The sequence below is a fragment of the Podarcis filfolensis genome (assembly GCF_964270895.1).
Source record: "Podarcis filfolensis genome assembly, chromosome: 1".
NCBI lineage: Eukaryota > Metazoa > Chordata > Lepidosauria > Squamata > Lacertidae > Podarcis > Podarcis filfolensis.
The window spans coordinates 116957225-116969298 of record NC_139604.1 but is presented as its reverse complement, the minus strand read 5'-3'; the positions used below and the strand labels follow the sequence as shown (position 1 = coordinate 116969298).

Below are 12074 nucleotides of genomic sequence, written 5' to 3'. Positions count from 1 at the left end.
GACTGAAAAGACCCAACTTAAAAACTACCGACCCATCTCGTTATTGAATGTGGATTGCAAAATCTTTGCTGACATTTTAGCAAAGAGACTGAAAAGAGTTTTGATGGAGGAGATTCACGGGGACCAAGCGGGCTTTCTTCCGAAAAGGCATTTGTCGGACAATGTAAGGAATATAATTGACATTTTGGAAAAGTTGGAAGTGAATATAAACACCAAGGCTGTTTTGATATTTGTGGATGCCGAGAAAGCCTTTGACAACATTTCTTGGAGTTTTATGTTGAAGAACCTCCGGGGGATGGGGGTAGGCCAAGGGTTTGAGAATGGTATAGGTGCAATATACTCTGAACAGAAAGCAAAACTAATTGTAAATAATGTGGTTACAGAAGAATTTAAGATTGAAAAAGGGACACGTCAGGGGTGCCCTATCTCCCCACTACTTTTTATATCGGTCCTGGAGGTTTTGCTTAATATGATTAGGAGGGACCAGTTGGTTAAAGGGATTCAGGTCGGAGCTAAACAATACAAATTGAGAGCATTTGCAGATGACTTAGTACTTACATTGCAAGAGCCAGAAGCTAGTACGAAAAGAGTTTTGGAAATAATCCAAGAGTTTGGTCAATTGGCAGGATTTAAATTGAATAAGCTAAAGACAAAGGTATTGGAGAAAAATTTAACACAGGTTGAAAAAGAAAGGTTTCAGAATGAGACAGGGTTGAATGTGGTTAAAAAAGTGAAATATTTGGGTATAAACATGACAGCTAAGAATGTGAATTTATTTAAAGATAATTATGAAAAAACTTGGACTGAAGTGAAAAAAGATTTGGAGATTTGGTCAAACTTAAAGCTTTCCTTGTTAGGTCGAATTGCAGTTATAAAAATGAATGTATTGCCAAGAATGTTGTTTTTGTTCCAAGCATTGCAAATAATGGATAAAATGGACTGTTTCAAGAAGTGGCAAAAGGATATATCTAAATTTGTCTGGCAGGGCAAGAAGCCCAGAATTAAATTTAAGATATTAACGGATTCAAAGGAAAGAGGGGGGTTTGCCCTGCCAGACTTTAAACTATACTATGAAGCGGCAGCTTTCTGCTGGCTGAAAGAATGGCTGCTTCTTGAAAACACAGACATTTTGGATTTGGAAGGTTTTAATAACTTTTTTGGGTGGCATGCATATTTGTGGTATGACAAGGTTAAAGCACACAAAAGTTTCAAAAACCATATTGTCAGAAAAGCACTATTAAATGTTTGGATCAGATATAAAGATTTGCTGGAAAATAAAACTCCAAGGTGGTTGTCGCCAATGGAAGCTAAGGCAGTTAAAAAGTTAAATATGGAGTCGAAGTGGCCAAGATACTGGGAAATTTTGGAAAAGGAAGGGGACAAATTGAGATTGCAGAGTTTTGAGAAATTAAAAGGGAAGGTGAGAGATTGGCTGCACTATCATCAAATAAATGAAGCGTTTAAATTGGACAGTAAAATTGGCTTCCAGGTGGAAAAATCAAAATTGGAGACAGAATTGTTAGAACCCAGTACTAAGAATTTGTCAAAAATGTACAATTTGCTGCTGAAATGGAATACACAAGATGAAACGGTTAAATCAGCTATGATTAAATGGGCTCAGGACATTGGTCATAATATTTTGTTTGCTGATTGGGAAAAGTTGTGGACCACCGGGATGAAATTTACGGCATGTAATGCTCTAAGAGAAAACATTATGAAAATGATATATAGGTGGTACATAACCCCAGTCAAGCTTGCAAAGATTTACCATTTGCCTGATAATAAATGTTGGAAATGTAAAGAAAAGGAGGGTACATTCTTTCACCTTTGGTGGACGTGCCCGAAGATTAAGGCATTCTGGGAAATGATCTATAATGAACTTAAAAAGGTATTTAAATATACTTTCCCTAAGAAACCAGAGGCCTTTCTCTTGGGTATTGTCGGACAGGGGGTGTTAAAGATGGATATAACTTTCTTTTTGTACGCTACAACAGCAGCTAGAATACTTATTGCGAAGTACTGGAAGACACAATAACTACCCACACTGGAAGAATGGCAGATGAAGGTGATAGACTACATGGGCCTGGCAGAAATGACGAGCAGAATCCGAAACCAGGGAAGAGAAGCAGCGCAAGAAGAATGGAAAAAGTTCAAGGACTATTTAAAGAAATATTACAAAATTAACGAAAGTTAGAATGATGTTGGACTGGAAAGTAAATGGTTACTATTAGCAATGGTTAAGACAAGGAAAATAAGGAAGATTAGTTTAAATTTAATTTAAAATAAGGGAAGATTTGCTGAGTAATCGATAAGAATTTGGAATACAGAAAAGGGAGGCATGAGGAAGTCGGGGAAGAAAGGTATAAGAAATTAAGATATGAAATGGTACATGTTTTATGTTTTGTTTTTGTTCTTTGTTTGTTTATGTATGTGTTATATGTTTGTGTTGTTATAAAAATCTTGAATAAAAAATTATTATAAAAAAAAAAAGAAACATGTCATTTCTTTCTCTCTCGTCTTCTAGAGAGAACAAGAAAAACAAAAGCTATACACAACGGAAGTTCCCAGCAAGCTGTGCTGGAATGTAAACAGACATGTGACACGCAACAGTTCCACACGTCTGCTCCTTAAGGTGGAATGGAAATCTCAACAATTTCTTTGTTCTGCTGCTGCTTTGGCACTCTTCCCCCCATTCACCCCTGGCTAGGTCTTCTTTTCCATTCTAGAGTGATCCCAGCCAATCGGGGATCACATAATGAATGTGATGACATCACAGCACAATTCAGTCAATTAGAATGGGCTGTGTACTGAAATCACCGAGGGCAAATGGAACTCATCCAGAATGCTTCTTATATCAGTGAAATGTTTTATTCCCTTTCAAAGCAATCGCCAAAAAATGTGCCAAATACAGGAAGGGAGTGATTTTAGACACTGTTTAAAAATGGGCGAGAAAATGGTTTAGCCCTTGTGTCTGTTACAATGTCCCCTTGCACTAGGGAGTCTGTGGCGCAATGGGTAAGTGTGTCTGGCTGTTCACCAGAAGTTTGGTGGTTCAAGGCCACCCAGGGATGGCTGTGGGCAGGATTCTTGCATATCAGGGAGTTGGAGCAGATGGCCCTCGGGATCTCTTCCAACTCTACGATTCTATGAGTGCAGTTATCCCCATCTGTGGGAGTTCCTGAGCATACTAATTTGTTCTATAAGTCAATGTATGTTATTGCAGAGTGCTAGCATGCAGTGAGAGATTTTACTTTCTTGGGTTCCATGATCACTGCAGATGGTGACAGCAGTCACGAAACTAAAAGACGCCTGCTCCTTGGGAGAAAGGCGATGACAAACCTAGACAGCATCTTAAAAAGCAGAGACATCACCTTACCAACAAAGGTCCGTACAGTTAAAGCCATGGTTTTCCCAGTAGTGATGTATGGAAGTGAGAGATGGACCATAAAGAAGGCTGATCACCGAAGAATTGATGCTTTTGAATTATGGTGCTGGAGGAGACTCTTGAGAGTCCCATGGACTGCAAGAAGATCAAACCTATCCATTCTGAAGGAAATCAGCCCTGAGTGCTCACTGGAAGGACAGATCGTGAAGCTGAGGCTCCAATACTTTGGCCACCTCATGAGAAGAGAAGACTCCCTGGAAAAGACCCTGATGTTGAGAAAGATTGAGGGCACAAGGAGAAGGGGACGACAGAGGACGAGATGGTTGGACAGCTACAAACATGAGTTTGACCAAACTGCGGGAGGCATTGGAAGACAGGAGTGCCTGGCATGCTCTGGTCCATGGGGTCACGAAGAGTCCGACACGACTGAACGACTAAACAACAACAAAAGCATGCAGTGGTGACTGGTGACCATTGGGGCAGGTGGGACAGAAGAAAGGGAGCTCAAGAGCAGGGGGAGCCAGAGCCAATGACAGATGGACCCAACTAATTTTAGTTTTGTCCCCATCCTCTACCCTGCTGAGTTCTACAACAGCAACATTGAGATTGAGAAGGAAGGTGACTGGTGCTGACAGCACCCCTGAGCTGGACATAATAAATACAGTATATGAGGCAGGTGGGGGGGGCTGTCTGAGGTCAGACTGAGGTTGGTGGGGGCAACTCCCCATTCACCCTAATGGGTCAGCCTCCACAGCTGGCATGCCAGACAAATAACAGTATGCTACTGTAGTCTCGAACGCTTATTTTGCCAGTGATTATCTCCAATTTTCTCTCCCAACCATCAACTCTAGGGAGGGAACTGGGTGGCCTAAGTATTGGTTTTGGCTTCATCACATGACCTCTACTTGATGACTTTGGCAACCAGCGCTTGCCAAATCTATGCTTGGAAGTAAATTCAGCTAAAGCATCCTTAGTTATGCCTGCATATGTTTTTTTTAAAAAAGGAAAAAATAGAACCCAACCACTTACACATGAGATTTCTTCTGCGTTTGGGTAAGAACAATGTCCAATTACGGGCTTTTCTTTGGAAATAAATTAGAACTTCAATGGGGTATCAACTAATTATCTCCTAAGGAGAAAAAAAAAAGCACAAGCCCTTTAATTTTATGTTAATAGAGCTAAAGGAATATTTAGCTGTGTCATTTATGTATGAAATGATGCTATAAGCCTCACAACATCGAAGAGCTAGAGCCCCACACAGTGACCTTGCCACCTTTTCCCAGGTGGCAAACTGGATAGGAAATTGGCAGCACCAAACCATATGATTAATTAAGCCTCATCGTGAAATTCTAAAGTCATAGCAACTAGCCAAGCTATGCAAGTACAGTTCTCTTAAAAGATTTAATCAGGTTTTGGGCAAAAAAAACCCCACTCTATATTAGTAGATTTGGCATTCATCTGAGGAAAAGATCAATGATGCTAAACTGTCAAATACTTTAAAAAAAAAATGTTTGCAGAAAAGAGTGTCTGGGGAAAAAACTCTTACAAAAAGTTTAACAGCATTATGCAACTAGAGAATTTGTGTTGACTTAGAACAAAAGCAGAGGAAATCTTTTCAAAAATGAAACCATGGCAGGATACTTGTTCATATACAGGTATATATATTTTTTCTAGCTAAGAAATGTGTGGTTAGCTTACAGTTTGCGGAGGATGGGAGGATTTGCAGATATTAAAATCCGTAAATGTCACCCCTTAAGATTGCCATTTAATTCTCAGTCAATGGAAGGAAGAGAGTGTCCTTTGCTAAATATTTATTGATGTCCACGTCTGCAGTTGCACTTCAGTTCTTTAAGAACTCATGTCCAGCATCAATGACAAAAGTTACAAACACATTCTGATTCCATAATCGCATTGATGGTACCTAACAAATAAAAGATTGGGGGTGTAAAATCATGTGAAAAATAATGGAAAATCTAAATGCATTAGAGTGCACAAAATGTTTCGAAAAATACAGGGACAGAATATTTAGAATCTTCTCCCCCAGCTAGCAAAATGAACTAGAAGATGGATGTTAGTTTTTAAGATGCCAAAACATTTGGTAGCTTCCAGATCCAACTATTGTGCCATGCAGCTTGCATCTTTGCATTAAAAGGGGCACAGTTATTTGTGTGGCTACAGTGGTACCTCGTGTTACGTACCACCCCCTTTACGAACGCTTTGGGTTACACTCTCCACTAACCCCGAAGTATGTGCTCCTTGTGGCAAACTTTGTCCTGGGATGCAAGCGGAAGTCATGTTCTGGCTGCGCACGCACAGTGGGAGACACCATTAGCGAAAGCGCGCCTGATGTTACGAGCGGTTTCCGGTTATAAACTGACCTCCGGAACCAATTAAGTTCATAACTGGAGGTACCACTGTATTTGAGGGATACATTGTGGGCTTAATTTGCATCTGAAATATTATTTGCTTGTCCATGAAACTGTACCTTCAGCACACCCCAAACTGCATCACCATGAAGGCTTCATTACTATGTATGCTTACCTGAGCATTGGTTGGCATCCAATGTCTGTCTCAGGAAGCAGTGGAAGCCCCTTTGGGGGCTGAAGTCAAACCGTTGGAGAGTTACAGCGTCTGATGTGGCTGTAGAGACCGATATGGGAGAGACATGTTTTGTTGCAGGTGGAGCAGATGAAGGTGTCCGGTTGGGCTGCTGCAGATGCACCATGGCGCTTATTCTCTCTGCGCTCCTCCCAGTGGCAATTCCTCCTCTGGTCATTGCTGTGAATGCACGACTTGTCTGTCTGTCTCCTGGCACTGGGGTCATCTGCAAGGGATTCCCATATGGTGGGGTTGATGTTGCCAGCCTTCGTGTCATGCTTGAAGACATCTTTGTAACACACAGCTGTTCTGCCAATGGTCCTGGTGTCATGGTCCGGTCTACGGGCGATCGAAGTCCTGGCTGAAGACGTCGGGACCGGGGGCAAGATGGCAGGGTGGGAGCAGGAATGAGAGTCCAGAAGCCAGGGGTCCGAGGGTCAGGAAGCAGGGAGTCACGAAGTCAAGGGTCCAAGGATCAGGAAGCAAGAAGCCAAAAGCAGCAAGGCAGGAAATAAGTTGCTGTGGCAAAGAGCCAAAGGGAAATGCTGACCTTGTATCCCTTCCCGGCTCTTGCCACCAGGTGCAGTGAGTTACCAAGCGGCCTCACCTGTGCGGTGAGGCTTTGCCTCTCCAGAACAAACTTAGGAAGGCTCCAGTCCTGTGAAGCCCTACTGGTCACAGGGCCCGGCTCCTGCACACACTCCTGACACCTGGTGCCTGACGCCACCTCCCCGTAGAGCATATCGTTGAGGATCCTGCCATGTTCCATTCTGTGGACATCATCAAGCCAGCATAGATGTCACTGAGACAGGGGTGCGAACATGCTGGGAATGGGTGATTGTTTTTTTTTAAAAGATATTTATTAAGGTTTTACAAAGAGCAGAGATTTACAGAATAAAAAAACAAGACAAAGAAAAATACAAAATACAAAATACAAAAAATACAAAAATACATAAAAGAGAAAAAAAAGAAAATACACAATACAAAAAACGAATCCATTTTTTGATATCTTTAAGCTCATTTGCTTATTTCCTTGACCTCCTCACACCTCCCCTTTTTGTATTCCCATTTACATAATCAATTCAGCAAGTCCTTACCCTCTTTCATTTTATCTTAACTCTATATCATAACATATTATAACTCTATATTTTCATCCATTTATCAGTTCATTTTTGCATATTCTTATTAACTTTTGTTGCTGAATACCACTTTTTGCCAATCCAAACCTAATTTTAACATTCATTAATTTTACAATTTTTCTGAAGATAGTCTTTAAATTTCTTCCAGTCTTCCTCCACCACCTCTTCTCCCAAGTCTCGGATTCTGCCAGTCATTTCCGCCAATTCCATATAGTCCATCATCTTCATCTGCCACTCTTCCAGGGTGGGTAGATCTTGTGTCTTCCAATACTTTGCAATAAGTATTCTTGCTGCTGTTGTTGCATACATAAAGAAAATTCTATCCTTCTTTGGCACCAATTGGCCGACAATGCCCAGAAGGGAGGCCTCTGGTTTCTTCCGGAAGGTATATTTAAATACCTTTTTCATTTCATTATATATCATCTCCCAGAAAGCCTTGATTCTTGGGCACGTCCACCAAAGGTGAAAGAATGTACCTTCATTTTCTTTACATTTCCAACATTTATTATTGGGCAAATGATAGATTTTTGCAAGCTTGACTGGTGTCATGTACCACCTGTATATCATTTTCATAATATTCTCTCTTAGGGCATTACATGCCGTAAATTTCATACCTGTGGTCCACAACTGTTCCCAGTCAGCAAACATGATATTATGACCGATATCCTGTGCCCATTTAATCATTGCAGATTTAACCGTTTCATCCTGCGTATTCCATTTTAACAGCAAGTTATACATTCTTGACAGTATCTTAGTTTTGGGATCTAACAGTTCTGTTTCCAATTTTGATTTTTCCACCTGAAAGCCAATTTTTTTGTCCAAATTATAGGCCTCTCTTATTTGATAATAATGAAGCCAATCTCGCACTTTATCTTTTAATTTCTCAAAACTCTGCAATTTCAATTTGTCTCCTTCTTGTTCCAATATTTCCCAATATTTCGTGGGAATGGGTGATTGGGAGAGCACATCTTTGTTGCAGATTCTGTCCTGAGTATGAGTCATTAAATGTAGTAGGACTTCTTACTCCAGAGCAAGCTTGCATAGTTTTGCGCTTCCCATCTAAATGCAGGCTGGGCTGGATGAATCCCTAGCTGGAATTAAGATTGCTGGAAGAAATATCAACAACCTCAGATATGCAGATGACACAACCTTGATGGCAGAAAGTGAGGCGGAATTAAAGAACCTTTTATTGAGGGTGAAAGAGGAGAGCACAAAATATGGTCTGAAGCTCAACATCAAAAAAAACAAGATCATGGCCACTGGTCCCATCACCTCCTGGCAAATAGAAGGGAAAGAAATGGAGGCAGTGAGAGATTTTACTTTCTTGGGCTCCATGATCACTGTAGATGGTGACAGCAGTCACGAAATTAAAAGATGCCTGATTCTTGGGAGAAAGGCGATGACAAACCTAAACAGCATCTTAAAAAGCAGAGACATCACCTTGCCAACAAAGGTCCGTATAGTTAAAGCCATGGTTTTCCCAGTAGTGATGTATGGAAGTGAGAGCTGAACCATAAAGAAGGCTGATCACCGAAGAAATGATGCTTTTGAATTATGGTGCTGGAGGAGACTCTTGAGAGTCCCATGGACTGCAAGAAGATCAAACCTATCCATTCTTAAGGAAATCAGCCCTGAGTGCTCACTGGAAGGACAGCTCGTGAAGCTGAGGTTCCAGTACTTTGGCCACCTCATGAGAAGAGAAGACTCCCTGGAAAAGACCCTGATGTTGAGAAAGATTGAGGGCACAAGGAGAAGGGGACGACAGAGGATGAGATGGTTGGACAGTGTTCTCGAAGCTACCAGCATGAGTATGATCAAACTGTGGGAGGCAGTGGAAGACAGAAGTGCCTGGCATGCTCTGGTCCATGTGGTCACAAAGAGTCGGACACGACTAAAACGACTAAGCAACAACAATAAATGCATATTCTTCCACTCCCATCTCCTTCTTCTTCTTCTTTTGCCTCCATAATGTTGATAGTGAGCTACCCAGAACAGGAATCCATCCTCTTGTACTTGGGAAAGTGACATGAGCATTGTTGTTGAGGAGATGAGAAGGGGAGGAAGAGATCCCAACACATCAGTAGGACTTTGCCAACACCTGTTACACTTGTAACCAAAAGTTTGTGATTTCTGGTGGTTCCTCCTTCTCTCTGGTACCCCCTAAACACCTGAAAATCTGCTCTGAGTGGTGCCCTCCTAAACAGTGGGGTGCAACACCAAAAATTGTCTTGTGCCTCTTCCACCCATGGGAGCAGCAAGTTAGTAGACTGGGAACCTCTGATCATAGCTGTCAATGTTTCCCTTTTTTTTAAAGGGAAATTCCCTTATTCCAAATAGGATTCCTTGCAAGAAAAGGGAAAGGTTGACAGCTATGCCTCTGATATATTGGGAGTCCCATCTGCGAATGGAAGGAGCCCTTCCATTCACATTTTGGCATGCAGATGGAAAGTTCACTGAACACCTAAATATGAAAAATAAATAATATTATATAACAGTTGACCATTTGCTGTCCTTTAATGGTAGCCAAAATTTGGCAAATGAGAGGTATCTTTAAATGCATCTTTGCATTTTTTTAAAATGCAAAAGCAACTTCAAGGAGGCCTGATCTGTACAGTGGTACCTCTAGTTACGAACTTAATTCGTTCTGGAGGTTCATTCTTAACCTGAAACTGTTCTCAACTAGAGGTGTGCTTTCGCTAATGGGACCTCTTGCTGCTGCTGCGCCGCCGGCACACGATTTCCGTTCTCATCCTGGGGCAAAGTTCTCAACTCGAGGTAACTCTTCCAGGTTAGCAGAGTTTGTAACCTGAAGCATTTGTAACCTGAGGCGTTTGTGACTCAAGGTACCACTGTATCTGCTATCTGCATCCAAATTAACCCATTTTTTTTAAAAAAAAATCATTTTACAATACATTGTCAAGAAGTAAGGTTACAGGAAACCAGCCAGAGGGCCTTCTCAGTAGTGGCGCCCTCCCTGTGGAACGCCCTCCCATCAGATGTCAAGGAAATAAACAACTACAGTGGTACCTCAGGTTAAGAACTTAATTCGTTCTGGAGGTCCGTTCTTAGCCTGAAACTGTTCTTAACCTGAGGTACCACTTTAGCTTTAGCCTCCTGCTGCCGCCGTGCGATTTCTGTTCTCATCCTGAAGCAAAGTTCTTAACCCGAGGTACTATTTCTGGGTTAGCGGAGTCTGTAACCTGAAGCGTCTGTAACCCAAGGTACCACTGTACCTGACTTTTAGAAAACATCTGAAGGCAGCCATGTTTAGGGATGTTTTTAATGTTTGATGTTTTATCGTGTTTTTTAAACTTTGTTGGGAACCACCCAGAGTGGCAGGGTATAAATACTAAATTATTATTATTATTATTATTATTATTATTATTATTATTATTATTATTAACTGCCACAACACATTTAACATCCCAGCTAGATTTGCCCTGAAGGAATGACTTCAATTTGCCTCATAACAGGTCTTACAGTGTTTGCCAACTTCTCATATACATCTGGTTGGTCACTGTGTGAACAGAAGACTGGATAAGATGAGCCCCCTGCCTGACCCAGCAGTGTTCTTTTTATGTTCTTCTGCTACTAGTTCTTATAGCATGCAACTCCATGCACGTTTACTTGGAAGCCAAACCCACTGAAAACTCTACAGGCAGCTCCCAATTTATGTGTGCATTGCGCCGAACCCGGAAGTGGCTAAAAAAAGGGCAAAAACAGCCCTAAAAGAGCACAAAAGGGCAAAAACGGCATGAAAACAACAACTAGCAACCCCACAAGCTTTTGCAAGTGCAATCTTAGGAGCCTTTGCACTGATCATTGAGGCCTGTGGAGAGTGCAAATATGACAAAGGGGGCTTGGCGGGAGCGATTGGGGTGGAGTTTGGTTGTCTGGTAAGTGCTGCTGGTTTTTTAAAGAGCTTTCCTAGGGTTTCCGGAGGTTTCGAGGGTGTTTGCAGGCTTTGCCAACAGTGTTTCAAATACACATGATTTCACTGAGGTGCGCGGTGCCTTCGAGACATAACCCCGTGCAAATTGGGAGTTGCCTGTACTGTGGGAACATGCATAGGATCAGCCTGTGCACCTGATATTCTCAAGACTGGCAAATCTGCAAAGTTTTGAGAGCCAGTTTTCCCAGTCTCTAGAAGGCAGGTGGCCCCATCACACACACACCCTCTCTCTCTTTGTTTTAGTTTTAATCTGGACCATTTGACATCAAGGACAAAACAACAACACAGAGCCCTCAGGCCTTTGTGTCAAAAGGCCCCTATCCCTTTGGAGATGGTATGTATTTCAGTGAGATAGGATTCCCCATTGTTTACCCTCCTCTTTATGATGTAAATGTGCCCTGATTTTTATTTGTGCGATTGTGTCTCGGAGGCCCCTTTTCATTTGGCAATGGGGGTTTCATTTAATAAATGTCCTATTAATCCCAGTGCTCTATCAGGAGAATTTAAGCTTGTTTCAATTCTTTGATTGCTTTTTAGGGATTATAGGAAACTTCATTGTCCTCCGCTGCACTGTGAATAAGTAAATTTAAATGATAGGTAGGCACCCAAAAGAAATCTATCGATAGCTCTTAGATATATATGCAGAGTATATATGCATTTATATAGCTTGCAAAAAAGAGAGAGAGAGAGATGCCATATGAGAGAGGGGGAAATATCAAATCAAGGCACGAAGAAACTGAAAAATACTACATGTATCATTCACCTGATTTCAATTGTGGCTCCCTTTTGAACCTCGGCCAAATCATTTTGTACATTAAAAATTGGTCAGGGATGATAAGATTCCATTTTCATGGTTGGTAATGCAGAACCGGTGAAAGAATACAATTACAGACCCCTGAGTAAACTCTGCGAATGTCAACTTGATGTAAATGATCAAGTGTCGACAAAGGGGCTGGCTGGTAGAAGGGGAGGGGGTGGCAGGCTGAGGCGGGGGGAGCAG

General features: G+C 41.6%; 1 protein-coding gene across 1 annotated transcript in view; it reads left to right on the top strand.

The window, feature by feature from the left end:
• LOC310746343 (uncharacterized protein) overlaps positions 1-12074 on the top strand; it is a gene marked incomplete at its 5' end in the record, with an annotated part of 432823 nt that overhangs the window by 72737 nt on the left and 348012 nt on the right. The window lies entirely within an intron of this gene.